Genomic DNA, 25,046 nt, shown 5'->3' with positions numbered 1-25,046 from the left:
AATAACAAAAAGTTCAACTTTTAAAAATAGAGCGCTTCAAAATTTCATAAAAAAGATTAAGAAATAATACCAGGAAGTCCAATTTAAAAAAGATGAAGAAGTTCGATGATTATAGAAAACTCATATTTTCCTCATTATTAAAAGAATGAAAATAAGAAGTTCAAAAACTAAATAACAAGAAGTTCAACTTTTAAAAATAGAGCGCTTCAAAATTTTATAAAAAAGATTAAGAAAAAAACTAGGAAGTCCATATTAAAAAGATGGAGAAGTTCGATGATTATAGAAAACTCAGATTTCCCTCGTTATTAAAGAATGGAAACAGGAAGTTCAAAAATAAAATAACAAGAAGTTCAACTTTTAAAAATAGAGCGCTTCAAAATTCATAAAAAAGGATTAAGAAATTCAGATTAATATTTATAAAAAACTCAGATATTTTCACGTAACCGAGAGAAGTTCAGATTGATAACTGCCAGAAGGTCACGTACTACATGGTGTGCATCTTGTATTGAAAAGGAATAAAAAAGCAAAGACTAAAAGTTTTGTTTTTATAAGTTCAAGTTCTTCGTCAGAGAAAGTTAAAAAAAATATTGTGAGAGAGGTTTGTACAGAAGGAATATCATTTGTGTAACACGGACGAATGGATGAGAAAATTACGAACGAAAATATGTCATAGAAGTTCAACTTGAAAACAACAGGAAGTTCAACTACTACACTGAATGAATTTCAGATGAATAACTTTTAAAAACGTCGCGATTAGGAAAAACGATCAACATAGGAAAGTTGCGTGTGTACATCAGCTTTCCACCCATATATTACTTGATCAATTCTGATGAGTGTTCCGGTGAGTGGATGGAGAGCTACGGGCAAAAAAAGCACGTGAAAAACAGAGTGAAGTTCAAGTACACATGCCGAGAAGTTCAGGTTCTTCACGCGGTGCACTTTCGAAGAATCTGTTTCACGATAAAGGCAGAACGAATGATCTTGCCATTTTCGAAATTACTTGAAAACAACTAAGAATCAGAGAAAACCATCAACATGAAAAAGTTTCGCATTTTCCTTAGCTTTTCAACGGTATATTATTTGTCCAATTCCGACAAAGTTAGTAGAAATTACGGTGAAAATACGTTCTTAGCCATTTTCAAAATGGACATAAAACCGTAATGAATTGGGAGAAATAATATATAGAAAAAAGTTTCCCATTTCCTCAAGCTTTCCAACGCTATATCATTTGCTACATTCGGACGTATGGTTAAAAACTTAGCTCGAAAATACGAACTCGGGCAACTTGTATCGTTTTCTAAATCACTTTTAAACCGTTCGAAATTAGAAAAACCTTTCTACATGAAAAAGCAACGCATTTTTATAAGCTTTCAAACGCCATATCATTTTCCTCAATTGGATTAGCCGTTTAGAAATGACATCGAAAATACAAACTCGGCTGTTTGGTTTGCAAAATTTTATAATTTTCCAAATTCCTCTTTAACCGTAGGGAATTAGAGAAAACTTTCAACATGTGGAAGGAGAGATTTTGCAGCAGCTTTCCAATGCCATATTATTTGCCTCATTCCGATAAACGGTTTTAAAATGTAATCAAAAATACGATTCACGTTTTTTGTATGAAGAAAAAACGGTTTTCAAAACTGCTCTTAAACCGCTTATATTTTGCCAAAATTTTAACTTGGATCATGATATTGGTGTCCATAGCTTTCGAATGGTATATCACAAGCCCCATTTGGGCAATGTTGTCGAAAGTTCAACCTAGCACTGGGAGAAGTTCAGGTCGAACAACTCGGACAGTAAAATTACAAAAAAACGCAATTTCATCACGACCCGAGATCAAACTCAGATTTTCCTTGTTGTTAAAGAATGAAAACAAGAAGTTCAAAAATAAAATAACAAGAAGTTCAACTATTAAAAATAGAGCGCTTCAAAATTTATAAAAAAGGATTATGAAAATCAGATTAAAAATTCATTAAAAAAACTCAAAATATTTTCATGTAACCGAGAGAAGTTCTGGTTGATAACTGCCAGAAGTTCATATACTACACATGTGCATTTTGTATTAAAAATAATAAAAAAGCAAATGCTAAGAGTGGTTTGTACAAAAGGATTATCATTTATGTAACACTAACGAATGGATGAGAAAATTAAAAACCAAAATACGTCACAGAAGTTCAGCGTGAAAATAGCAGGAAGTTCGACTACTATAGTGAATGAATTTGAGATGAAAAACTTTTAAAATCGTCGCGAGTATGAAAAAATGATCAACACGGGAAAATTGCATGTTTACATCAGCTTTCCACTGGTATATTACTTGCTCAATTCCGGTGAGTGTTCCGGTGAGTGTATGGAGAGCTACGGGCAAAAAAAGCACGTGAAAAACAGAGTGAAGCTCAAGTAGACATGCCGAGAAGTTCAGGTTATTCACGCAGTGCATTTTCGAAGAATCTGTTTCGCGATAAAGGCAGAATGAATGATCTCACTATTTTCGAAATTCCATGAAAACGGCGAGGAATCACAGAAAACCATCAACATGAAAAAGTTTCGCATTTTCCTTAGCTTGTCAACAGTATATTATTTGCCCCATTCCGATAAAGTTTGTAGAAATTATGACAAAAATACATTTTTAGCCATTTTCAAAATTGACTTAAAAGTAAGGAATTGGGAGAAATAATATATACCAAAAAGTTTCGCATTTCCTCAAGCTTTCCAACGCCATATCATTTGCTGCATTCGGATGCACGGTTAAAAAAGTAGATCGAAAATACAAAGTCGGTGGAACTTGTACCGTTTCCTAAATTACTATTAAACCGTTCAAGATTAGAAAAAACTTTCTACATGAAAAAGTAGCGCATTTTCATGATCTTTCCAACGCCATATAATTTTCCTCAATTGGATTAGTCGTTTAGAAATGACATCGAAAATACGAACTCGGCTGTTCGGTTTGCGAAATTTTACGATTTTCCAAATTACTCTTTAACCGTAGGGAATTAGAGAAAACTTTCAACATGTGGAAGGAGCGGTTTTGCAGCAGCTTTCCAAAGCCATATTATTTGCCTAATTCCGATAAACGGTTTAGAAATGCGATCGAAAATACGATTCACGTTTTTTCTGTGAAGAAAAAACGGTTTTCAAAACTGCTCTTAAACCGCTTACATTTTGCCAAAAATTTAACTTGGGTCATGATACCGGTGTCCATAGTTTTCCAACGGTATATCGCAAGCCACATTTGAACAACTTTTAGCTGAAGTTCAACCTAGTACTCGGGGAAGGTTGCGTGAGGAGGCCTGGTTGCGTGAGCAAGTGATGGTGCGATGGTGTTGTTGTTCATGGAGTTGCTCCCGATGAAACTGTGCAACAGGAAATCATGTACCTTCTTGTATGGATTTTCCTTCGTCCAGTTGATGATAACTGGAACCAAGTTAGTAGCAAAATCATTTCTGCAGGCAGTTATAGCTGCATTGACTACCTGTTGTAGCAACTCATATTTGTCCTTGGCTACTTTTTTCGCGTCCTCAGCTGCTTTTTTCTCGACCGCAGGCTTCACCTTCGCGTCGATGTCCGCCTGACTAAACTTCTTTTTCTGCTTCTTGGCCTCCGGGCCCTTGTTGTAAAACACCTTCCACGTGGCACCGTTTCTAGCGCCATGCACACGACCATATTGCGGCCGCTGGCCCAAAGGGAGTCCCTTAAGTTCGTTCAAGGCCCGGTTGAGAGGGGTGTCCCACTTGGGCCTCATCGGAGAAGTAGGGCTTTCGGCTGCAAACTGGTGTTGCTTCTCTAGTAGTCTAATCAATTTCCTCGTGATCTGGTCCATGTAAAAAACCTTTTTCTCCTTGTCCCACTTGTAGCGGGCCCTGATGAAGTCACGCTCCAAGGGGTTGGTGAACTTTGCGAAGGGGTCTGGGAGACCCGCGGCTTCACGTTCCGCGTCCTCCTTATCCCATATGGGCCTTTTACCGAGGTAGCCATGGCTTCCGAGGTGATGCTTCCCCGTGTTCCTTTGCTGAAGGCTCTTGAATTTCGCAGCCTTAGCCTTGGCTGCCTCGGTAGCGCAAGTGTCCTTGAACTTTTCGAACTCCTCTTCCGTAAGTGTCAGATTTTCCTCCAGAATCTTGGACAGGGGTTCCTCAGCCTCAATAGCTTGTTTCACCCTCCCTTTCCAGGAGGCCAAATCATTGCTAAACATGCCCATGGAGTGATTGTTAATCTTTTTCATCTTCGGATAATCCCACGGTTGTTCTATGTAATCATCCCGGTCGGGGAACTTGAATCTCTTGTGCAACTTCGTTAGGAGCAACTGCATCAAATGTTCTTTACTCCTTAAGTCACCGTCGTTGATGCTCGCGCATTCCCGTAGGATGCATCCTACTTGGTTCCCATAGCACTTGCGAGGTTCTTCCGGCTCTAACGGCTCAAACTTGCCAGGTGCCATCTTTGTGATCACAAGTCATCCAATCCCTAGTTTGTTAGGTTTTCGTATCCTCTGCTTCTTATGCTTTCTCTTTTCGGTAGCGGCATCGGCGTCGGTACCTTCCCTGACGGTATCTTCCCCGCCGGTACCTTTCCCACCGGTCTCGACGCCGCCATCGGTGCCGGCGCCGTCGGTGTCGATGTCGGCGTCAGTACCATCATCGAGGCCGACCTGCAAACCTTGCTTAGCAGTCAAATAGTCGAGGTACTCTTGTTCACCCTCATAATCCATCTCGTCTGCATCTTGGTCAGAAGGCCCAGTTTCTTCGTTGTTCGACATGTTTCCTATGATTAAGTGTCCTCATTTATTTCTAAAAGTATGAATAAATGAGAAATGACATAAAAAAGAAATCTATGTGCCAGCACTCGATATGCCAACTATGTAGCACAAAGCATGCCTTTATTCACAGGAAATTTCGGCATGACCTTTGCTAAAAAAATGGACATATCGAGCGCCTAAAATTCACCGAAACGGAAATGAATCAACATTCTGGCATAACATATAGGCCACTCGGATCATTTACCAAAATTGAACCAAAACATCACATGTCCATATGACATGTTCAAATTCCAGACATGACATGTCCAAAACAAGACATATCCACATATCACATGTTCAGTTCAAATTTGCATATAAATTCAGCTAATTTTGAAACCTAGCTAAATTCATAACTAAATAGATAACCTAATTAACATAATGCCCTAACTAAAACCTAAGTAAATTAACCGAAGAACCCTAGCTAGCAGAGAGAGAAAGAGGGGGGCGGGGGTTTACAGAGGGTGCAGGGGCAAGGAGGCAGGCCCGACGACGGCCGAGGTTGGGAGGGGAGGAAGCATAGGAGGGAGGCACCGGCGCCGGGGTCGGGGGCGAGGGCCGGGTCGGGGGCGAGCGCTGGGGTCGAGGGCGGCGGTGCGACGGGGGAAGAGAGAGTGGGGATTTGGGGGGAAAAGAGGCGGGATGAAGCAGGGAGAGTGAGAATTTTGGGTTAAGTGGACGTAGTAGTAGCGCGTTTAGACAAAACGGGCTGCTACTACCTTCAGTAGCTGTAGTGCATTTATCCAAAATGCGCTGCTAGTATCTTCAGTAGCTGTAGCGGTTTTGACAAAACGCGCTGCTACTAGCTTCAGTAGCTGTAGCAGTTTAGACCAAACGCGCTGCTAGTACCTTCGCTACTGCCAGTTTTCATTTTCCTTTTTCTTTATTTTCTCCCACTTTTATTTCCCGAGAGCAGTGAACGAAGGGAAGGCGATATATATTGCATCATTTGACGGTTAAATATGTATGCAAAATAGGAACATATATATTACATCATTGGACCCATGCATAATAATGGCTAAGTGTGTATACAAAATAGGAACATATATATATATATGTGTGTGTGTGTTACATCATTTGACCGATAACATACGGTTCCTCAGCGCTGACGTTTTCAATTTTGAGTCAGCTTCTTTCCCTTCTTGTTCGTCGAAGAATAATTGAGCCCCTCATTGTGACTTTGCCTTTTCCATGGAGTACGATTTTTCTTAGGTAATGTAGTATTGATTCTTGTTTTGACGTATACTTCATCATCATTGTCATCTTCCCTCATTGGGTTGCTGTACTGATCATAGTCTTCCTCGTTGGCGACTCCATCCATTCCAATGATGTTCCTTTTGCCTCTCCTCACGACAACATGACTGGGATTGCATGGGTCGGTTATGAAGAAGCATTGTGTCACGTGCTTAGCGTGTACCCATGGCTCGTTTTTTGCGATAGCATTCACGGTAGCGCTATTGGCGTTGGGTATAGTCATGGTAGTGAAAATCCGGTTTTCTATTTCAACATTCTTAGCCCATCTGACATGGAACATCGCCGTGTTGTGCAGTCCAGAGTAGTCAAGCTCCTAGATCTCCTCGACCCTTCCATAAAATCGTTCAGTTGCGCCGTTGTCGCTACCGGTCATGCATTCCATCGTCACTCCTGAGTTCTGATCATCACTATCCATATCTTTGGCCTCTGTGTAGAACGTGTATCCGTTGATATCATATGCCTGATAGGTTACGAGGTTGGGCGAGGGGCCATGTGCTAAGGCGTATATGAGCAATCCGTCCTTAGAGCCCTCCTCCGGGGGATTAGCAATAATATGCTCTTTGAACCAATGCAGGAAAGTGGAGTTGTCCTCTCTAGTAACTTCGGCGTCCGTCTTGCATACCCCCCGGTCACGATACTTCTTTGCGATAATTTCTTTGTGCAGTGCCACGAAAGGATCTACCTCGTCTAGATGTTGTAGCACTACCAAGTTTGCTCTGTCAAAGTCGCTGCATCGATCTGAGTATGCCACGTGCAGTTCCCTGCGACCGTTGCAGTGACCTTCTCCTTCGAGCCTCCCATCGTGCTTGTTAACGGGCAAACCAACACTAACACCAGGCGGCTGGTCTGCGCCATATAGAAAATTCTCACAGAAAGAGATGCACTCTTGTGTCAAATAGCCATGGACGATGCTTCCATCCGGACGGGACATGTTACGAACGAATCCTTTGATGATCCCATTCATCCTCTCAAACGGCATCATGTTGTGCAGGAATGACGGCCCCAGGTCTATTATGTCATCCACAATAAGGACACACAGATGCACCATCACGTCAAAGAACACGGGCGGGAAGTACATCTCAAGCTCATTCAGTATCACAACGATCTCTTCCTGTAGCCTTCGGAGCTGCTTCACACTGATCGACTTTCAACCGATGACGTCGAAAAAGTTGCAGAGACCAATAAGCGTGTCACGGACGTGCTTGTCCATTATCCCTCTAAGGGCAACAGGTAGTATCTGCATCATCGTCACATGACAGTCATGGGACTTCATCCCGCTGAACCTTTTCTTGTCCGTGTCTAGATATCTGCTTATCTTGCCACAGTAACCGGAACTAACTTTGACTCCGGTAAGGCACTTAAAGAATTGATGGATCTCAGCCTGACTTAAGGTGAAGCAAGAAGGGGGGCAATAATCCTCTTTCTTTATTTTCCTGCCCTTCTTCTCCCGTGCCTCTGTCTCCGTCTCTGTCTCGTCTGACATTTTACGGGGTGGCATGTGCAGATCTTCCCTGATTTTCAAATCTTGCAAGTCTTTTCTTGCCTTCGGCCCATCCTTGGTCTTATCTGGCATGTTCATCAGTGTTGCGAGCAAGCTCTCAAGGACATTCTTATAGATATGCATTTGATCAAGGCAATGAGGTGTATTGAGTTTGTGCCAGTACTCCAAGTCCCAGAACACAGACCTCGTCTTCCATGCCTTCAGCAGCGGCTCCGGCGCCTTTCTCATCGTCTTTCCCGGCGCGGGGCACTCCTTCCACTTTTTCAACAGCTCATTGATTTCGGCACCGCTCCGCTTACGTGGAGGTCCTCGATGCTCAGCGTGACCATTGAATAGATCTCCACGGTTTCTCCACGGTCGTCCTGTTCGAGCCATCTTCGATGCCCCATGTACACGATTTTCCCAGACCAGCCATCTTTCCTTGACTTTAGCTGCTGAGACGTCGTATCATCCATGCACCGCGTGCATCCGCAATATCCATGGCACACCTGGCCTGCCACATATCCGTAACTGAGATATTCCTGCACTGTCGTGATCAGCGCGGCTCTCATGTTGAAATACTCGCCTTTGCTGGCGTCCCATGTCTTGGCCGGTGTTTTCCATAACGTGTCTAACTCCTCTTGAAGTAGCCCCAGATACAAATTAATATCATTTCCTGGTTGTTTTGGCCCTTGAATAAGCATGCTCATGTGAACGTACTTCGATTTCATGCACAACCAGGGGGAGGTTGTACATCCATACAAACACGGGCCATGTGCTGTGGTTGGTGTTCTGGTTGCCAAACGAATTCATGCCATCGGTACACGCGCCGAGCACGATGTTCCTTGCATCACATTAAAAATACCGATAGAAGGTGTTCAACTCTCTCCACTGGCTTCCATCCTTCACGTGTCTCAGCTTCGGATCATCTCCATCGTCGGGCTTCTTCCTCTCCGCATGCCAGCGCATTAGCTTTGCTTCCTTGGGATCTACAAAATACCTCTGGAGACGGGGAGTGATCGGTAAGTACCATACAACTTTCTGGGGACATTTCTTCCCGGCCTTCTTGTATCGAGAAGCATTGCACACCGGACATCTTGTTTTTTCCGCGTGCTCCTTCCGATAAATTATGCAATCGTTGATGCATGCATGGTATCGAACGTGTGGCAGATAAAGAGGGCAAACGATCTTCTTGGCCTCATCAACACTAGTAGGACATAGATTACCCGCGGGAAGAACATCCTTTAGGTACTTGAGATGCTCATCGAGGCTAGTGTCGGTCCATTTGTTTTTAGCCTTCGTCTTCAGGAGTTGGCACGTGAAACTCAAGTGGGTCACCTCAGGATTGCAACCATCATACAATGGAGTGTTCGAATCTACCACCAGTTGCTCCAGCTTAGCCTCCTCTCTAGAAGCATCTCTCTCAGTACTCGTCTCCTTACGAAGCAATGCTTGAACATGAGGGTCCCGCACGATTGAACTTAGTACCGACGAACTCTGCTGTGTGGAGTCCATGTCATTCTCTCCGCCGCCATGTCCGGCCCCTTCTCCTCCGCCATGTCCGACCCTTTCTCCGCCGCCATGTCTGGCCTCTTCCCCGCCGCCATTATCGATCATCTCTTCGTCTTGCCCCGTGTCATCATTGCCTGCCCCGTCGGCATCCTCAACATCGTCATCCTCATCTTCAATTATCCACCGAGTATAGCCATCCATGAAACCAGTCATGAGCAGGTGCACTTCGACACGACCATCGTCATGGGGGTCGAGCCAAACTATTCCTTTGCATTTTTGACACGGACATAAAACCTCTGTCCGGTTATTTTCCTTCATGTCCTGCACCGCCGACCGCAACCACCTGTCCACCATCGTTCCACTGACCATCGTCAACTCTGCACGGTAATAATAAACAAATTGATTATAAAAATGCATGCATGCATCAAAGTCATACAAAAATTCGGCATGACCTTCCTTAAAAATAGGACATATATAGATCTAGAGTTTGCCCGAAATTCGCCAAAACGGAAATAAATCGACATTTCTGCAAACCATAGGCAACTCAAAAGCACAATTTGGCGTCAACTCATGCCACACACATAATTTCCAAAAACATATCACGCACACATAAACATATTTCCATTTTGCAAAAGCATGAAATTTTAATCACCTCTATCTCGAGATCGAGCACACGGTGGAGATGATATTGTAGGGAGATCAAAAGTGCACAAAGTTCTTCTTGACAAAGATAGATCTAGTTAGGGGGCAAATAGGCCACTTAACTGAATGCTACATCTAACTAGCTACCTAATTTGGGAGGAGACAACTTCAACTAGTGGAGGGGGAAGGAAAAAGAGAAAGGAGATGCATTAATGGAGGTGGTGTAGTTAGGTAGGAGTAATGAAGAGAGAGAAATGTAGATAGAAGAGGGAGAGTAATGGGGGAGAAGTATTGAGGAAGAAGAAGAGTGAGAGTGGGAGCATGTGGGAGGTAGGGGAAAGGGAAGAGAGGAGGGGGAGGGGGAGGGACGGGTGGGGAAAAGGCGGTGGGTTGGTGCGGATTAGCAGTAGCGCGGGACCTAAAACGCGCTGCTGCTAAGGATGTAGCAGCAGCGCGCTTTCGGCAACGACGCTACTGCTAACCGGGACCAAAAAGTACGCCAATTTGAAATTTAGCAACATCGACTTCAGAAAAAGCGCGCTACTACTACATCCATAGCAGTAGCGCGGCTCGCGGCACCGCGCTGCTGCTAAATGGAGTTTGGTGGACACTGCCGGTCGATATTTGTAGCAGCGCGGTTTACATCGAGCGCGCTACTGCTAAAAACTTGTCAGTAGCGAGTTTCCCGCACCCGCGCTACTACTAATTAGCAGCAGCGCTTCTTTTTGAGCCGCGCTGCTGCTAAGATTCTGTGTATAAGGTTTTCCTAGTAGTGCCTATCGGCGTTGGACCCAGGTTGGGGAGGTGTGCTCCTTGGCTGGCTTCGGTCCACCCTTGTGGTGCGGCAACGATGCCCTTTTCCCCTGATTTGTGGCCATGACTCCAAGACGACGTCTTTTTGTTGTGCCAATGGTGCCTCCCAACGGCAGTTGTCACTTGCGGCGTGCCTGTTGGTGTTCTGTGGGCGCTCGAACCTCTGTGATGGACACGCAAAGAACGAAATTCCGAGTGGCTTCACTCAGCACATGCCCAATGCTCAGGCACGATGAAATGCCGAGTGGCTTCACTCGAGTAGATGTTCCATGCCCAGGCACGACGAAATTCTGAGTGACAAGTCACTCCATGCAGACATGCTTTGTACTTTGGGTATTGATAATTCGCCTCAATGAGGTTGGAAGATTGCTCAATGACACCCTTAACAATTGGTGAATTTGGTATCCTCAGTGACATGGGTTGGAATCTAAATAAAGAGCCAAATACTGAACTTCGGTGGTTCATATCTGACTTGATGATCAAATGATGTTCCTCAGAGATAGTGGCTGGCATCTCTCCATGAGAGTTAGAGCAAGCATCGACATCGTCACTCGGATTTCATGATACACCCTCAGTCAAGCTGCTAGTCAACATCTGTGGAGAGATCACCGAACTTTTTCAGAACTTGTTTAAACTAACCCTTTCATAGGTCTCTTTAGAGTCCTTCGAGGTCTCTCCATGAGAAAGTTTGCAACATATCGAGTCTGAAGGCCTATCAAAATCTACTTTCATTGAGGGCTAAGTCTGTTTCCATTTTGTGACCCCGACAGACTCAGGGGCTAATGACTAGGGAATACCTCACCGGGTGGGCCCATGATGATATAAGGCCCACCTAAGACGATCTTGTGTCACCCATTTGTGTCTCGGTAGATCAAGCTCTGCTCATACACCCCTCTTACTGTCAGATTTAGCAGCACGGTAGTAGCACCTCTAGTCATTCTTCAGAAACTCCATTTAGCACTTTATTATGTGGCACTAGTTCGATGAATACTCAAAGTCTTCTTCGTGCTACGTGTGCCTATGATATGATCAACATGGCCCACGATGATGTCTTTGATGTTGCATATCGAAGGCTCCTTCTTCCTCCATGGAGAGAGAGAGAGAGAGAGAGAGAGAGAGAGAGAGCTACTTTTTACTTCTTAAAGTTTCTACTTTTTGCTAACCTAAGTTTCAGAGCAGATGACCAGACTACAGCATCCAAATCCAGACAGAGAGACAAACCAGATAAGGAACCTCCAAGAAAAAGCGATCACACACCAGAGAAGAACTATGGTTGCTCTAAAAAGGGAGAAAAAAAACTTAATTTCGGAACACCATCCTAGATAACATAGTAGTCTTATTGGATGCTTATTGTGTCTAATAGCAGCGCTTCGCCCTGTAGTGTGGTTCACTGTACCTTGAGTTGTTGTAGCACGGTTCACTGTACCACTACGGGAATAAGCTAGTTTGCTGTCTGTGAAGCACTTTGCCGTCAGCATTTCATCGGGGCAGACAGCAAATACCAATTTTGCAAACTGCTGCTGGCGACAAAGCACGATTGACGGCAAAACAAACTTTGCCGCCTGGGGTTTTTGCCATTTGTAATAAAAAACACATACGTCAAACAATTGTGATGCTGTCCGCCGCCCGCCGGCCCTGACCTCCTACCGCCCGCCACCTCCGACTCCGGCCTCCCTACTACCGGCGTGCGCTCGACCCGTCGATCCGGCCTAGGTCGAGCAGGCACCGCTGGATCTCCTGCCCGTGACCCCGCAGGACCACTCTGCAAAGCTCCGCCACCGCAAGTTCCGATAGCCGGCACTGTTTCCTCTTTCTCTGTAGCCCCCGAGCCCTCTTTCTCCATAGCCCTCGAGCCCTCTTTCTCTGTAGCCGAATTTTGTAAATGATTATGTCCAGGTCTATAATTTTTGTGTGTGTGTGGAATTTGTTGCGTAATTTTCTTTGAGTGGAATTTGTTGCGTAATTTTCTTTGAGTGGAATTTGTTGTGTAAATTGATATGTACATAATGTTGTAGCTGCGATATTTTGATGGTTAGGTGTCATGTGAATCGATTATAGTAAATTTGTTGCGTAAATCGATCTATAAGAATGTTATGTAAAATGTTTTGATGTTTAGGTGTCCTACGAATTTTTTTAATTACAAAAACTTTGCTATCTGTAAATTAGTTCGGCTGACGGCAAAGATGTTCTTTGTTGTCTGTTACTGAGATTGGCTGACAGCAAAGTTAACATCTTCGATGTCTGTTATTAAACCGGCTGAAGGCAAAGCTGCTCGATAAATAGCTAACGGCAAAGTACTCTTTACTGACATATCTTTATTGTCTGACTTTTCCAGCAGCTTTCTGATGGCAAAATCTTTTCCGTCTGTGATCCATACATGGCAAATTATCTGTTTCCTGTAGTGTACCAGAAGAACTGTAGCATGGTTCACAGACGATTACTGTTGCATGGTCATTGTACCAATCGGTTCAAAAATTTGCGAATAGATTTTGACAAAAATGAGCATTTTAAAACACAACCATTTTCAAGTAGTTTGTGAACATTTTCTAGAAGTACATAACAATTCAAAAAACTCAAACAAGTTTTAAATTTTTTGATAACTTTTGAAATTTCAATTTTTTTTAGAATTGTGAATAAATTTTAGATTTTTTTATTATTTAAAAAACATGAACAATTTTGTATATTTCAAACCATTTTTAAATTCCAAACAATCTTTGAACATTTTATGAAATTTATGAATAAAGAAAACTAAAAATGAAAGAACAAATGGAAAGAAAATCAGAAAACCAGTAAAAATAACAAAAGAGAAAAAGGAAAACCGGTTGAGGACCGTCTAGAAGGTTCCCAAAACTTGACAAGAACCTGCTAGAAGGTTCTTAAAACCAGGAGTGTGCATTGCACATGTTTACTCAAATTGGCCGGCCAAATATATGGTTTGCTCATTCGTAGCATGTGTGAAGGGTGGCCATTTTGACGCTTAATACGTCAAATGGCAGGAAACACATTTCGCCAAAAAAGACAGCAGGAAACACAATTTATAAAAAAAATCTACTACCTCAGTCACCTCCGAAGAACAGTAACTCCGGAAGAAGGCACCGTCTTGGAATCACCAGCGACGACCGTACATTGCGCCGGAGCAGAACGATCAGGGCAACGGCAAACACCGGAGGAGCGCAACATAGGATCATCAAGTCTCCTGGCACGATGCTCCCAACAGAGGGACGCCGTCGAAGACGCTGCCATCGTGTCGATCCAGCACAGAATCAAGGCTTTCGCTCGGAGACCGCTACCAACCCCAAGCAGGCAAGGGGGATGGCGACACACTCGACGACGCCTCCGAGGCGGAGAATGACACCCACGGGTGCCATCGCCGCCGGCCCGGTCAAAACCGGATAGGATTTTCATCCATAATGTCGCGCATCTCCACACCTCCAAGGTTATGGTCAGCATTGACCCAGATGCCTCGCACCGCCGTTACCGCAGCAAATTGCCGTCGAAGCCACACAGCCGTGTTCCTCCCCACCCGCACTGCAGGGAGAATGCGGCCCAATCCACCAACCACAGCCAAGGAGCAGCAACATCCAACCATGCCGAGCAAGTGCCAGAGCCACCATGTCGGCCTTCACCCACACCAGGGGACTTCCACAGGAATGGATCTGACCCACGCCTCCGACCACTCCGGCGCCAACTCCTTCGAGGCATCACCGCCCGCCCCTCACGCGGAGGCGGCCGACCGCCCACTGCCAGCCAGGATCTCCTTCCTGGCAGGGCCACCGTCAGAGCTGGCACACCACCCTCCTCCACTACCTTGTTGCACACCTCGCCTGGATCCGCCACACCGCCGTGCTCCCCGCCGTGCACCAGCGGCCACCACCGCGAAATGCGCCGCCAGCCACCCCACCACCATGGCCGAGGCGAACATGGAACCATCCACACCTCCACCCCGACGGAAGGACAACAGCCAACCAACACCACCGGTAGGGCAAGGGACGCCCGCAATGGCCGTCACCCGCTCAAGGGACGACCTTGCAAATCCACCGACACCCACGCTACAGAGCGGAACCGAGTAGGCCCAGATCTGATCCGCCCCACCGCGGACCGCGCCTCCACGCCTGCGTCGCCAGGAGAAGAACGCCGCTCGCCATACAACCCATCGATGGTCGGACGCACGCTGCTCGCCAGGGACCTCCTGGCCGAGCCTGTCTGCGCCGCCATGGATCTGGCCTGAAGCTCGCGCCGCCACCTCAAGACCACACCGCCGCGCCCGTCCTCCACCAACACACCGCTGCCCACGCCCGACCGCCACCACCACACCGCTCCTCCACGTCCCCTGCCGCGCCCTGCGCCAGCCCCTGCGCAGCCCTGCGGACAGCCCGCCTCCGCGCGAAGGAGTAGCCATCCAGGACGCGCCGCTTCGCGCCGCCGCCTTTGACGACAGGGCGCGGCCGCCACTGGAATGTTTTGGCAGTTTAGGACCGAGGGTAGAGGGTGTATTTTACAAGGTTACATTTTTTAAAGCACATTTTTTTATTACAAGGTTACATTCTTACAAGAGGTTAAAGACCGCCTAGAATAGAGGTTAAGCTCTAATTCTTTTTTTTTTGTGAGAAAGGTTAAACTCTATTCTAGCCCGTTACATTGGGGGTAGCTGGGCGCTTTTTACAGTCCGATTCGATCACTCGCTTCTCAAAAATAATTAGAAGGAAAAAAAAAATACCCCCATTCGCTTAGAGCTGACCAAGTCCTCCACTTTGCGCCGCCGCGTCCCTCGCCGTCGCCTCGGACTCAGGAGCCCCTGAGATGTAGATCCGCCTGCCGGCTGCTTACTACCAGGTCAGTGAGCAACGATCCGTAAATTCTGTGATTACGGTGGGGATTCGTTCACCTGCTGGGGCTAGGGCCAGGGCCGACGGACGGGCGGGGGCGCCGGCCGGCCGCAGGGGGTGACGGAGCTTGCGGGTGGGGAGGGCCGCCGCCGTGGAGGAGAGCTTAAGGCGGAAGAGTGGCGTAGATTTCATACAGAGCTGTTCGTTGTGCTTGTTTCCCGTTGCAGACTGCAAATCCGGTCCTAAATAAATCCTCAAGTGCCAAATTTCATATTCCGGCTTGGATACTTACTAAATCCCCTGCGCTCTCGCCAAGGGTGGGACTACTGTTACTGTTGTGTGCATCCATTTTCTTTCTCAGGACTCAGGAGGACGGCGTATGGTTCTTTCGCGATTGTTCTCTTCTTTTTTATGGTGTGCTATACTACTACTTGATAGCTGAAAAAGGGGAGCCTTTGTTACAAGCGATACTACCAAGTTGAGAAGCCAATGTGCCCCATGGTTGTGGATTCTCTTTTTGAAAAACAAAAAATGGCCTCATTTCGATGCTACCTAGCTAACTTGGAAAATAGTTTATGTGGGTCTATTCTCTTTCTTGGGACAGTCCCGATTATCCACTTCTTTTCTATGGCTGAAAATAAGAGCCTTTGGTACAGGTGATATTACCAGATTGACAAGCCAATGCTCTGTGAATGCTAGCTAACTTGTGAATACTAGTTCCTAATATCACTAGACACTTGGTTACTTTGAGTGTCAAATATAAAGAGCAGAAATTCATACTTTAGCCCGATGTCGGCCGGATATGCATAAATTCTATGTAAATAAATTAGTGGATACACAACGAATATGTTCTGCAGTAGACGGATGGGAAAATGGGTTAGCGGATACCTTAAAAGCACTCAAAAAAAAAAAAATGAACGGTGATCTCCATCACACAGCGGGCCTCTCAGGCTGAACTTCATTTGGAATCGGCCATGGCCATCAGTCTGTATCGAGAGTTATTGTATAATGGGCTGGAATTTCTCTAGGTATGCAAATTCATTGTCATGCTTTGCATATAATACCATTTCTACAATTTTCTTGTCCGGCTCATAGTTGGGTATTGAAAATTATTTTTCCATATCCAAGGGTGGAACTTTTACTAACCATTGCGGAGTATCTTTCAACAGTTACTGTAATGTAGTTCCATTTTCATTTTTGGGACAACTTATGGGGAATCTTTTTGAGAATGTTGGTTCATTTTTGTGGTACGCAACTGAAAAAAGCTGTTATTAGAAATGGAGTTTTCAAACTGAAAAATATTTTTCTCTGTATTAACACCTTGCTGTTGTTATTAATACCATTGGTTGGTAGATACATATGGCTAATCGTATCATGTAGAGGACCAAATCCCCTCTCACATAAGTGTTCACAAGATTTCTGCAGTGTGGTTAATTAATGATGATCTGCCTTGTTGGATTCATGCAGCCCATCTGTTTGAAAAAATGTGCTTCCAGTTCCAAGAGGTCGCGCGGACCAGCAGCTCATGGTGTTGACAGACTCAGCAGCCTTCCTGAACCGCTGCTCCATCTCGTGATATCCTTCCTGCCGATGCCAGAAGTCGTGCGCACAAACTTGCTCTCCCCAAGGTGGCGCTATCTGTGGGCCTCTGTGCCGTTCATCCACCTAGATTACAAGGACTTTGTGAATGGTGGTGATAATCTAGAGAAGAGAAAAATCGATCAGAATAGGCTGCAGAAGTTTGGGGACCAGTTGCTACTCTTGCGTGATGGCACTCTGCCCCTGGATGAGGCTCGGATCTTCATCAAATGTGGTTGTTTGTATGACAATTGTTGTACATGGATTCGTCATGCTATCAGGCACAAAGCTCGTATGCTTCATGTTTACGCTCCCCGTGACACCAAAGTAATGTTTGATAACAGAGCCATGGTTCCTTCTCAGCACCTGAAAACAATGAGACTTGAAACGGTCTATGTGGATGACAGATTCTTTAAGGCGCTGAATTTTGAATCCCATGTGCTTGAACATCTAGAGCTGGAGTCTTGCACTATCTATGTCGCCGGGCAGAAGATATCATCAAGCTCACTCAAGATTTTATCCATATCCCGATGCCATCTCTACAGAGATCTAGAGATTTGTGCTGCGAACCTGAACCATCTGTCTATCCTTGACCCAACATTTGAATCTCCCAGAGGGTCTGTCATAGTAACTAGGGATCTGTGTTCTTTAGTTACAGCTTGGATAAGTCTAAGATCTGGTGTCCATGGCGATCGAGACGAAATACTGGATTATGGAATACTCGATGGCCTCTCACACGTCACAACCTTGGAGTTGCATGCAGCATTACCAGAGGTATGTTTTTTGTTCAGGTTCTTCTCTGTTCACATCCATCCTGGTCTAGCTGGATGTTGTCGGTTGCGTTGCTAGATGTTGCATTATTAGGGACGTGGAGTATGTGATCACGAGCTCACAGGAGCTCGGAATCTCGTACGTCAGGTATTGCATTGCGATTTGGATAATTCAATGTAGCGTCAGGTCGAGGGGCCATGTGGGACAGATTAATCCAGATATACAACTGTATACGCACCTGCCTTGCGGGTCCCTGGTTACACGGACGTTTGCACGCCATGGACGGAACGAGGCAGAGCCGTGGCTCGACATGTCGCCGGCGTCCTGATCCGTGGATCAGATCCAGCGCTGGCCGGTAACGGCGGTAGTGACCGGAGTTAATGCGCTAGAGGGGTTGGTCGTTGGCAGCATCTACCTCCTACCTCCAGACCTCGCTTCCTCCATTGCCGAGAGCGGCGACCCCGTGGAGAAATCTGGTGCAACAAGGCGACGACCCGCTGAGGGAAGCATGGAATTCTTGATGCAGGTATGGGTCTGCTTGCTGCTGCTGCTCATTGGACACCATTTTGTTATAGAAAACTTGTCAGAGATCTGATTTTGCTGCCTCCTATCTTTGGAAGCAGCAGGACTTTGCTAGAAGAGGTGAACGGGAACAACCTGATCATGGAGAGGCACCGTGAGGACGCCGCCGGTCGTAGAGCTGCCGGCCAGGACGGTGTCGAGTGCTGATGGCCAGATTTGTGCCGAGGGCGCTGATCCAGGGGCAGGCAGTGCAGACAAACCTCAAGCTTCAGAGCACTCCATCCAGCAAGTTGACCAAAAAACATCTGGATGGACGCAAAGGTACGAAGATTAGTGGTGGGAACTAGGTTTGTCTGTCATTAAGCATTGTGCTGACCACGCAGGATATATTGACAGTAAATCATATATACTGTAGTAAAAATCTGAATATGTTGTTGGTACGAATTAACTGAAAAGTTATATGTGGCATCATTAGGAGACATACTGTTATAGATACTAGTGTCTAAACAACAAAGTGTATATCCACTTGGGTAAAGATAACTAAGTCTGCACAATATGTATTTACAAAATTACTAGTGAATGTAGTTTCAGGGCGTACTGAACTATACGAATGAACTGAAAATTTCTGGCATACTTTCTCGACAATGCAAGGTCTGAATTGGGGCTGCCGCACTAGGCAGAGGCGGTTCGGAATCAGATATGGGAAGAGCAGGCTGAACGTATACCGGACAATGCATGCAAGAGATAGTATGTGGCTGCACGGTATGAATTTTTTGTGTTCATTTTTCAAAGTTTCTGATTTGGGCATTTATCGTTTTTGCCATGAATAACTGAAATCATGCTGATCAAACTATTTTCAGGGGAAACCAATAGTTGAAAATACACACACTTGTCGGTGTGAGTGCCCTGCCCTTACAAGATGCTGCGTTCGAAGGACAATGGGTGGTACATAGCGGAGCGTCGTGATGAGCACAACCATTTGTTGTCCCCCTCCTATGGACACACAATACACTGGCCATCGCACAAGCATATCAACATGTACAGCAGGGATCTAATTAAGCAATTGTGGCAGAACAGTTAACCTTGCAAAGGTGTACATCATAACTGGGAGCTTCTTTGACAGGATGGAAAATGTACCAGTTCACGAAAAGAGCATTGCGTAGTCTGTGTGGCAAAATTAGTCGTGAGCAAGCAGAAGATGACGCCAGGAAAGCAAAAGCAAAGGTGTACAGCATAATTGCTTCCAGGAGCTATGCTCAAAGGATCCACAGTTCACATGTCGAGTTCAGGCGAACAAAGAAGGAAGGATCAACACTGTAATGTGGGCAACTGGCAGCAGCAAATTGCAGTACAACTTCTTCCGAGATGTAGTAACATTTGATACAACCTACAGGGCCAATCTATATGACATGCGGTTTGGTCTTTTTGTGGTTGTTAACAACCATTTTCAGAGCATTATACTAGCTGGTGTGCTGGTTCGTGATGAGAAGGTTGAAACATTTGAGTGGGTTTTCGCATAATTTATCAGGATAATGGGCGGTACTGCTCCACAAACAGGTATCATGATCTGAATTGCTATGTGAATCATATTAAAACTTTCTCCTGTAGATCATTACAGACCTGACACTGAAATGATGTGTTTGATTTTCATATCAAAATCGAGCAATGGTAGTAGCAATAAAAATTTTGATGCCAGACACAACTCACAGATGGTGCAAACGACACGTGCGGAAGAATGCAAAAGAGTCCTTGGGTCCTTTGTACTAAAGAAGAGTGACTCCCTTCCTGAATTTCATAAGGTTATTAATCACATGGTGACCATAGATGAATTTGAAGAAGCCTGGAAGTATCTTGTGGAGAAGTACAACCTGAAGAACTACACTTACATGAAGTAATTGTATGAGATCCAACACAAGTGGGCGAAGCCTTATTTCAAAGTGTATTCTGTGCTAAAATGACGAGTACATAGCGGAGTGAAAGTGCGAACCACATGTTGAAGAATTATGTGCCTCCTGGATGCCTGATGCATAGTTCGTGAGGAAGTACATGCATATAGTTAAGAGATGGACCCAGGATTGCCGCACCTAACTCAGTACCAACGGCGGCCGTGCTCAGGAGAACCCGTTTAGTTTCAGGCATTTCAATATGTATATGCACGCAATGGAGCTTGTGCGGATGGGAGACACCGAGACAGTAGTGTAGAAGCATATGAGCACATGATAAAACTGTTCAAGCATTGTGAGGCTGAAATGAAACCATACACAGAAATGAGGGACGGCCTAGGACTGGAGGACAGGTTGGCTGAGAATGGAGATGTTCTGAATCAGGTTCAGTCAGAAGGCGTTGTGTTGGCTGCAATAGTAGGTGGACATGTTGATATGGAGAACGGTGGCAACAATTCAACACATAAATTGGGAAATATGTTTGCAGGTTTTATTACCTCCAGCTAAGCGCAAGCAGATAGGGAGGCCTACCACAAGTATGGATAAGGCACCATACGGAGGGTTGAGTAAACGGACCAGATTCTGCAGCATTTGTCGGCGACAAGGCCACAAGAGAACAACTTGTCCTGATCGTGGTGATGTACCGAAACAACCACGAAAGCTGGCAAGATGCAAGAATTGTGGCGTTAAAAGCCGCCGTCGAAACAATTGTCATAAGGCGGGTGAGCTGAGACGGACGTAAATGTGTGAACTATGTGACCAGGGAATGTCATGAACTTGTGGTCTATTTGTATAATTAGAATTTGTAGCTTGTTTGTTGGACATGTGCTTATAAAATAATTTGCTTTCCATCAGACCTTGCTTTGACAGTTTATAGTGTTTAATGGATTCTATGGCATAGTTGGTAATGACTCTAGTATTCATAAATTAGACTTGTTCAGTGTGAGTGTATTGATACTACAGGGTTGCAATGTTCAGAGGGATTTCAGCTAATAATGTTCAGAGTGTATTGATTCTATGGCGTGTTAACAGTTTGTGTGTTGTTCAGGATATGAGTGAAGGTGATGGTAGCGACACAGAGGTAGCGAACAAGCTGAATGGTGGGATCCAACTGCAGGAGTATGCAGTTGCAGAGGAGGGCCATGCGGATCACGATCCAGCGTCTGCTAACTCGACGGCCATCTCTGAAATGGGCTTGCCGGTGGACGTTAGTCCAGAATCTACATATTACCGGCCCACCTCATCCATCTCCATCTGATCCATGTTGATGGTAACTGACGGAAATACCAGGGCGTCAACTGAGTTGTGGGCCATAGCACATAAAAAAGAATTTAGCTGAATCAATGTACCTGTGCGAATGCCTGCATGTGCACTTATCACGAGGTGAATTGTCGGCACTGATTCCGGGATCACTGCAGCCCGGGCTCACATGAGCACTTTCGCATTATTAGCTGCCTCTTGATAATAATGTAAGACGCCATTTACATTATTTTTCTAATCAATTATGTCGCCTAATCTCATCTTTGATGAAAATGAAGCTCACACTCGAGAGTGGTTTGCAAACATGCCCGGTGTTCGGCAACCTCATAAGGCTGGTGCTGGACGAATGGTGCATGGCCTCCGACTTCTCTCCGCTGCTCTTCATTCTCCGGCGCTCGCCTAAACTGAAGGATCTGGACCTTTAAGCTTGGAATGGTAAGAGTACAGCTGATTTCAGATATGCCTATGCAGTGTCGGCTTTTCTTCCCCTGAAACCTTTGACTAATGCTGTACCACTGCCTTTTTGGTACGCCGCAGGAGCAGTGTGTACTCTGCAAGGATGCTGCTGATCGTGATCTGGCTCCAAGGAAGGAATCCTCGTCGGGCGGCTGTCCAAGGATAGAGAGGTCCGTGATATACTGTGGCAAAGATGATCTAAGGGTCAGCGCGCTTGTGCAGGTGCTGCTACCGATTGTTATCCCAGGTGGAGAAATCAGCATCAAAGGTTACTAGAAGTATCCTATCATCCTATGCATGCCTGGGCCCCTATGACCGACTTCTGCTAGTGCTATGGATGTGTACGTATGTTAAGAAGTGTGTTAAGTTGTATCTCTTAAAGTGCTAATCTGCTATGACAACAAAACTTGCTTCTTCTTTGAAAAACATTTCTAGTTTGACCTCGTGTCCTGCCTAAGCCTTTACACATCAAAATTAATTAATATGCGTACAAAAATCAAAAATAGCTAATCCTTTCAATTGTAAAATTTACTATCAGTATAGAAGGAAAAATAACGTGGCGCAGATTATCAAGTCCGGTAGAAAAACATATCTGACGCGTCCAGTAGAAAAACACATCTGACACGTCCAGTGCAACATTACAGAAAAAAAAGGTATCACGTGGAAAAAAGGAAATCCCGGTGATTTAAAAAGGTAAGCCTTTACCCGTTCCCACAAACTAAGGAGGAAAATCCCCATTAAAAACTCCAATGATAAAAGGTCAAAAGAAAATCCACAATCTGGCTAATTGCCTGTGAAATAAAAACAAGCCTCCATCAATCAAATATTCTTCTGTAGACTCCTCTATATGGTTGCTGCCTCCTTCTCTGCTTCGGATCTGCTCTCCTACCAATGGCCGGCGGTGCATGGAGGTGGTCGAGATTGGCATCTAGATGACACCGGCTGCGCGGGGCAAGGAAATACTTGCATCGAAGCAAGATTCAAGTTTAATAATATAATACATGGGATGAAGAGCCAGGAAGTCGGATTAGAAGTAAGTTAGATGTTTTTTTTATCATTTTATTTGAAGGAATAAAATTATTTCTGAGGAATCAGAAAATCAGACTATAGTTTTGATTTCCTGGATTGCACATGTTAGGCCACTTAATTTATGATTTACTTTTCATTGGTGGAATTCTGTTTGTGCAGATAAAGCACATGGGGCTGCCGATCAGTGTCCACAGTAATGAGTAGTACACCACATCATTCTTCTGATGTATACTCTGTAGTACTACTATTTTATGGGTTTCCTACATAATAGCAAATGTAAGAGAGAACACTATAAATATTAAAATTGTCCATTATATTGGAAAGCAAAAGATATCCCTGTGATCTAACAAATTTCAGATCGATCTTGCACCTCCATAAGTCTTCTTTTTTTCAAATTTAAATTCTGTTAGAGTTTCTACTGCATCTTACCGTTCCTAATAAACGATATGAACAAGGGAGGGAGTAGCTATATTTGCATATTCCTCTAAACAGACAAGGAGTATCAATATTAAACAAACAAGCTTTCTATAGGAATTTTTTTAATCTTTCATATATGCCCTCTAGACAGATAGGCAAGGAGTATCAATATTAAAAGTGCTAGGCCGTGCAGATGCACGGATTGACGACTAGTATTTGATAAGTTTTGATATTGTCGATACTTGACAGTGCTAACATTTGACTAGTCAATTATTGGTAGCGAATCAACCATGGTATTGACGTTTCACCGAGAAAGAGAAAATGCTGGGCACGCGGTAGGGATAATGTACGTCCATGTCAGAAGTGCCACATGGGGCTATATACTAGAGCTGATGGGGACGGAAGAGAGTGTGGTCAGTTCGTATTCAGCACGGCCGCACTTGTTTATTCTCTATTTTATGTATATGTATCAATAAGCGTTACAAGTTACTCCCTCCGTTCCAAAATAGATGACTCAACTTTGTACTAAAGTTAGTACAAAGTCGAGTCATCTATTTTGGAACGGAGGGAGTATATTAAAGTTAAGACAATTATTTTGAAATGAAGGGAGTATTTTTTTTAGGTGCAAGCATACTGCAAAGTGTCACGTACATACGTAGGCAAAGTCGAAAGTCGAAACAGTATGCACACGAGTCGGTCTCCTGCTGGTACGTACAAAGTGTGGTGTGCATGCCGCAAGACCAGATTAAGGGCCAGTTCTTTTGAGCAATTCTTCCAGAATTGACCCCCTCCCCAGTTTTTCCCAGAATTGCCACTTAATATTTTTTTACAATTCCTAGCTAATTAGACCTTAACTAGCTAGGAATTGTAAAAAAATATTAAGTGGCAATTCTGGGAAAAGCTGGGGAGGGGGTCAATTCTGGGAGAATTGCCCAAAAGAACTGGCCCTAAGAGCATCTCTAGCAGATATATTATAACATCACAAGCCCATAAAATTTTGGCGGTTTTACAATTTTTTCTTTGTTAATACACGGCCCATCTTACTCTTTCGTAAAGTGTGTAGAGCGTGTGCTATAGCCAGTTATTAGTCAGTGTCCCGTTTTCCCTCTCTCTAACTCTTGAAAATATAATATTTAAAATCTTACATCCCGCTACCTCATTATGTTGTACTTCCTCCGTTCCTAAATATAAGTCTTTCTAGAGATTTCAACAAGTGACAACACACGAAGTAAATTGAATGAATCTACACTCTAAAATATATCTATATACATCCGTATGTGATAGTCCATTTGAAATTTCTAAAAAGACTTATATTTAGAAACGGAGGGAGTTGATAAGTACTGGCGTGCTTGTGCTCGGCCAAGTTGGCCAAGTTGCTGCCTCGGGTGTCGGGACAGCGTGCAGCCAATGCTTTTTCCGTGGACGGAGGCTTTAATTTCCATCACTTCGGCACTATGGTTTGCTCCTTGGATGCACTGCCTCGCCGAGGCAGAAATCACAGATTTCACCTGAGGCAGAAATCAAATCACAAACTGACCTGCTCAGGAAAAAATTTCACTCTGCTGACCCTTTGGTGTGGCGCCCGACATCTGGGCGCCGCACCCTACTGTGCAGCGCCTTCCCCTTAGGCGTCGCACATCCTGCCAGCGTGGCAGCCCTGGTCCAGTTGCGGCCCCACACGCACCTGTGCAGCGCCTAAGAGCTAGGCGCCACACTTTGACGTGCAGCGCCTAGCCCTTGGGCGCTGCACAGTG

General features: G+C 44.8%; 1 long non-coding RNA gene across 4 annotated transcripts; it reads left to right on the top strand.

Moving 5' to 3' along the window:
• The first annotated feature begins 15,202 nt into the window (after positions 1-15,202).
• On the top strand, positions 15,203-21,038 carry LOC119270763. Of its 4 annotated transcripts, none has more exons than XR_005134302.1 (6): positions 15,203-15,323; positions 16,784-17,668; positions 17,852-18,191; positions 18,289-18,508; positions 18,839-18,949; positions 19,048-21,038. It is a non-coding gene; the product is annotated as an uncharacterized LOC119270763 (long non-coding RNA). The 4 variants fall into 4 exon arrangements; XR_005134300.1 differs by having other exon boundaries at positions 17,813-18,191; XR_005134301.1 differs by having other exon boundaries at positions 16,784-18,191; positions 19,048-19,744; positions 19,897-21,038.
• Positions 21,039-25,046: the final 4,008 nt, after the last annotated feature.

Source organism: Triticum dicoccoides, chromosome 3A, assembly GCF_002162155.2.
Source record: "Triticum dicoccoides isolate Atlit2015 ecotype Zavitan chromosome 3A, WEW_v2.0, whole genome shotgun sequence".
Taxonomy (NCBI): domain Eukaryota; kingdom Viridiplantae; phylum Streptophyta; class Magnoliopsida; order Poales; family Poaceae; genus Triticum; species Triticum dicoccoides.
This window is presented reverse-complemented; position numbering and strand designations above follow the sequence as displayed.